A 5,842-nucleotide genomic window follows, 5' to 3' on the forward strand; every position below is an offset into this window, starting at 1 on the left:
CCGCTCCCACTAGACCCAGGCCCTGAAGACAGCCCCGAGGCTAATAGACCAGGAACACAATAAAGAAGCAGCAGAGGCAGCGCGATGCTGAGCGCGGATGTCTGATGTGCGTGTACAGATCAAGAGGACGAACGTAACATTACGATATTTATCAAGCCACTTTACATAAAAGTAATGATCCTGATCCGCTTAGCCTTCTACACACCTAAAGAGATCCACGTCTACATGACGCTGGGTCATTTGAGCTCTTGTTGTGAGACGTATCCTTCAGTTGACAGCCTCATACTTGCTGGATGCCATCAGATCAGGTAGAAGAACAAAGATGGTGTGATATGGTAGGATAAGGTTATACTGCCTTGGGGTGATTCAAGCTCATTTGCATACTTTCAAACTTTCCCTCAAGGGATTTGGATTGGTAGCCAGGACAAGAGAATTAAACAAATCTTATTTTATGCTTAAATGAGGCCACGGGATACCACTGGAAGCACACATCCCTTTGAGGAAGCATGTGGTCTTCTGATTCAACAAGAGCAAGGTGACTTATCCCGATTCAGCAGAATTGCATTACCTTAAATCTCTCTGAGGGGGTTTACCTCCAACTAATATTAAAAAGAGGAATGATTAACATTTATAATAATAATCATGCTGCCAATAAAGTATATAAAAAAAATAATTTGAAAGAAAAACCCAGACCGAGGCCATACTGCTGCATGAGTAGTTTTACTTTAATTAAATAATTAAACTGTATTTTGCTTACAATACTTTAGTACTTTTACTTAAGTAAGATTGAGAATGCATGACTTTTATTTAAATAAAATTAAACAGTTTTTTATCATTGTGCTGCAACTTTTTACTTCAGTAAAAAAGGTCAGTGATCTAAAAGTGATCTAAAAATACATTTACTACTGTTAGTCTTTGGTCTGCAGGAAAATGCCAATGCAGTGGTGCGCCCTGGACATGTACACGTTTTTCTTCTCAGTACACAATGTTAAACTGATCTAAGTTTATTTGCCCTTTTTAAGTGCTTCAAGGATGGCATAGCAGGGAAGGTTATACAAAGTATTGGGAATATTCCAACAGTTCTATAAAAAGTGCTGTTGAAAAGGAGAGTGATTCTCTTTATTTAGTAATGAGGGAGCCACGGTTCAGTAGCGCACATACACATTGCTGAACGGCACACAGAGACCCCACCACCACCAACAGCAAGCCTCCCCATAGCTCTCACATTGCATCAAGTCACTGAGTGACAGGTACATTGTTCAAGGCAAGGGGGAAAAGAGTGGTGAGAAGTGTTTCTCTCAGAGAGCTCCTGAGTCAGTCAGGCAACCAGCTAAACCACAGCCGGGCAAAGAGGCGCACCGATTGGTTGAGTGCACTCCACGAAAACAGGGTTCTTCAGAAGTTCTTTGGGGGCTGAATGATTTACAGGAACATTCATATTTAAGCAATCATTTGAACTTGTAAACGTTCCATGCATTGCTATTTCTGCATATGCATAAATAACAAAATACTTTTGTGTTGTTTCCACTGGTCCTCTTATTCAAATGAAACACTTTTAAAGTATCTTTTAAGGCAAGGCAAGGCAAGGCAGCTTTATTTGTATAGCACATTTCAGCAACAAGGCTGATATTTTTTTGCTGATATCGTGCTTTTCCTCTGAGAAACTATGACAGCGGCTCTTGGACACTTCAAAACACTGGACTATACATTTTTTGTAGACATAGGTATTGCCATATTTTAAATTTTTCTGCGTGAGCGTGGCCTACCAATAGCTCAAGCCTGTCCTACAGTGATTGTAGCTAAAGCTAATTACAGCAAGATGCCTCCTTTCTCCGTAGAAGACTACTACAAACTCCTTCAAGAGATTGCACTTCTGGAAACCAAGGTTCACCTTCTAGAAGTGAACGTGGAAGTTAACGGATCTTGTGGAAATGACACCACTTTACCATGGACCCATAACAATGGACAGAAGTATGCTAACACCGGCTAATTAGCACCAACAGACTACAAAGAAACAGGAGGGTGGAACTGGTATAAATCACAAGTGGCGGTCCTCCCTGGACCTCGTCTGGTGCGAAGCCTAAGAGTAAATCATTTTCCTGAAATGGGAGGACGACTAACGGGCCGGCACACAGCGCCCTGAGGTTTGTGATATGACCGGCTGGCCTGCATTATCATCTGGGCAGAGCGCATCTTCAACCCCTGTACCTAGTAGGACCCAGCCGTGGACAGCTGCAAAGGGAAAATAAGCAACAAATGCCCCCCCACACCTTGTGTGCAACTGGATAACAGATTTGCTCTCTGCTGCAAGACGCTGGACAGTCATCTGATGACCGGGACTCGTCTCATCACCACACAGCAGGGTAAGGACTGAGCAATTCAAAAAGTAAAAAGCTAACACTGGCCTCAAACCCTGATTGTGGGTGACTCTGCTGTAAAAGATTTAAAAACAGTAAAACACCAAAATACTATGTTTTCCCAAAGACATGGTGTCTGACTTGACCCAAAAATCCCAGATTCGTGGCAGCACACACAACTGTGAAGAACATTATTCTGCATATAGGGTCAAATGATGTTGTAAAGCAACAGTCTGAATTGCTGAAACTGGACTTTAGGGAACTGCTTGACACAGTCACCCCCCTAAGCGCAAATGTGTTTATCAGTGGTCCTAACCGTCAGTCAGAAGAGGAGATAGAGAGTTCAGCCGACTGTTGGGACTAAACAAATGGCTTTCAACTGAATGTACCGTCACTCTCTGAAGTTCATTGACAATTTAAACATTTTCTGGGAGCGCAGACATCTTTTAAAGCAGATACTTTCCTTAACAAGCCAGGAGTAAAGCTGTTCACCTCTAATCTGCTTTACTTTCTGCGCTACACTGCTCCCTCTGCCAAGGTCACAAAACAAAAGGAAGACACAACAAAGTGCGCAGTGATCCGCCACGCCCCCGCCTGTGCAAAGATTTGACCATGGGAGACCAGAGAGCAGAGACACAACCTCCACTCCCCTCTTCACCCGTCCAGCACCCCTCAAACCTTCCAACCCCGAACCTCTGAGGATTCATCGCTGTCTCTACTGATGTCTCCACACACCCTTTCCCTTATTTCCCCATCAATTATGCACCCCTTCCTACCCCATGGTCAACCCGGGCAAAAGTAAAACGCCAAGCACCACTACCAGGATGTCAGAAAACTCCTTCCCCCCAGACTGATAAGCGCTTGTGTGCAAATCTGCAGCACTATCGATATGTGCCGGCCTTGCTGCAGGACTAGTGATACTAATGACTCTTTTCAAGACAAGCCCGCCCTGTGGATTCAATTCTTCCTCAATTTCTGTTGTGATAGGTAATAGGAAAAGAATGGTGAATAAGCACTTAACTGCAACTTAGCAAATTTAGCATCCATTCCTCGTCAGCTACAGCCTGTCCAAAAAATGAAAACACACTAACACTAGCCTTACTAAACGTCAGGTCTTTGGCGAAAATCATTTTTATCAATGTTTATTAGCACAATCTAGATTTTATGTTTTTAACTGAACCTGGTTAGACCATAATAACAGCACTGCTGTTCTCATCGAGTCAGCTCCCCCTAACTTCAGTTTTATAGTAATAGAGTGAATAAGAAAGGAGGTGGAGTCGCCATTTTGTTTAATGACTCATTCCACTGACGCAAATATGTTATGGAAATTTTGTTTCTTTTGAATATGTTGCTCTTCAATTAGTCTTCCCTCACGATTTTTCTAAATATCTACAGGCCACCTAAATATGTGCAACCTTCATTGATGACTTCACTGAACTGCTGTCTATTATCTGCATTAACTTTGATTGTGAATCATTGCGGGTGATTTTAACATTCATGTTGACAGCCCCCAGACGGGGGACAAGAGCTGTGTTGTGTTTTTGAGAACTATGGACTGACTCAGCATGTGACGGAGCCCCCACAATAAGGGCACACTCTGGACTTGATTGTCTCCAAAGGTCTGAACATTTCCAAGGTTGTGGTGACTGACGTTGCCTCTCAGATCATTCCTGTGTTTTCTTTAACGGCACTATCTCTGTGCCCAAAAGTGTCCAAACAAAGATATCAGAAAACGTTATATCACTGAAAACACCAGTGACACATTTATACAGCTTTTCTCCTCCACACCCCTCTCTGGCTATCAGTCAGTGAGCTTGTAGATAATTTCAACTGTAAAATTACAAATGTTATTGATGCCATTGCTCCCACTAAGGTCAAAGTTTATCTGGTAAGAAGATCTCCAGGGAGAAATGTCCTACTGGTGAGAACAGAAAAAAGAGGTGTAGGAAAGCTGAACGAAGGTGGCGAAAAACAAATCTTCCTGGTCCATTATAACTCCTATAAAGAGAGACTTCGCATTTATATTGGAACTGAGGATGCAAGAAGGTCCTTTTTCTCTGATATTATCTCTAGAAACAATAATAATTCCCGTGCTTTGTTTGCTACTGTTGATAGGTTACAAACCCTCCAGTACCAGTGCATCTGAACTTTTATCTACCAAGGCCTGCAATGACTTTGCCTCCTTCTTCAAAGACAAAACAAAGATTAGACAACACGTCAGTGCCTCCATATCAAGTCCAGGATATGTTTGTCACAGTGTTCAAGCAAAATAGTTCCAATATGACAGATTTCACCGATCAACCATACAAACCTGGAGGACATTATCAAACTCTGAAAACCTCGACCTGTTGCCTTGATGTTCTACCAACGGGACTTTTCAAAATGTTTCAATTGTTTACTTCTGATCTTCTACGATTGTGAACACATCTCTCTTTCAGGTATCTTTCCACAGGCCCTGAAAACTGCAGTAATCAAGCCACTCTTAAAAAAAAACAACCTAGACAAGTCACTAATGACAACTATAGGCCAATATCAAACCTTCCGTTTTAAGTAAAATCATTGAAAAAGTAGTCTTTCAACAACTCAACCATTCTTGTCACTAAGTAACAGTTTTGATACCTCAGTCGGGTTTCCGACCACACCACAGCACTGAAACGGCTCTTGTCAAAGTCTTTAATGACATCCACCTTAACACAATAATGGCAAAATTTCAATCTTTATTACTTGATCTCAGTGCTGCATTTGACACGGTCGACCATACATACTACTCCCGATTGGAAAACTGCGTTGGCCTTTCTGGCTCAGTACTAACTGGTTTGAATCCTACCTAAAGAATAGGGATTACTTTGTGTCTATAGGTAATTATGCATCTGAGCGTACAAATATACGTGCGGAGTTCCGCAAGGCTCCATTCTGGGGCCTCTTCTGTTTAACATCTACATGCTTCCACTGGCTCAGATTAGGAGAAAAAACAAATAAGTTACCATAGTTATGCGGACACACACAAATTTACATAACCTTATCGCCAGGGGACTATAGTCCAATACAAAAACTGACTAAGTGCATCGAACAAATTAACGGCTGGATGTGCCAGAACTTTCTGAAATTAAATGAAAAAAAACTGAGGTGGTTGTTTTGGAGCAAGAGAGGAACGATTAAAAGTCTGCGCTCAGCTTCAAACAACAATGTTAAAAACAACAGACAAAGCCAGAAATCTTGGTGTAGTCATGACTCAGACCTGAACTTTAACAGCCACATTAAGACAATTACAAAGTCGCCTACTATCCCCTAAGAATATATCAAGGGTTAAAGGACTTATGTGTCAACAGGATTTGGAAAAACTTGTCCATGCCTTTATCTTCAGTAGACTTGACTACTGTAACGGGGTCTTTACAGGTCTCCCTAAAAAATCATCAGACAGCTGCAGCTGATTCAGAACGCTCTGCTCGAGTCCTCACTAAGACCAAGAGACTGGTCACATCATC

General features: G+C 42.0%; 1 long non-coding RNA gene across 1 annotated transcript in view; it reads right to left on the reverse strand.

The window, feature by feature from the left end:
- Positions 1–581: 581 nt before the first annotated feature.
- LOC116701094 (uncharacterized) overlaps positions 582–5,842 on the reverse strand; it is a 7,963-nt gene continuing 2,702 nt past the window's right edge. Inside the window, exon 3 of the long non-coding RNA XR_004334815.1 lies at positions 582–593. This is a non-coding gene — a long non-coding RNA (uncharacterized LOC116701094). The remainder of the gene's footprint in view (positions 594–5,842) is intronic.

This window comes from Etheostoma spectabile, chromosome 13 (genome assembly GCF_008692095.1).
Source record: "Etheostoma spectabile isolate EspeVRDwgs_2016 chromosome 13, UIUC_Espe_1.0, whole genome shotgun sequence".
NCBI lineage: Eukaryota > Metazoa > Chordata > Actinopteri > Perciformes > Percidae > Etheostoma > Etheostoma spectabile.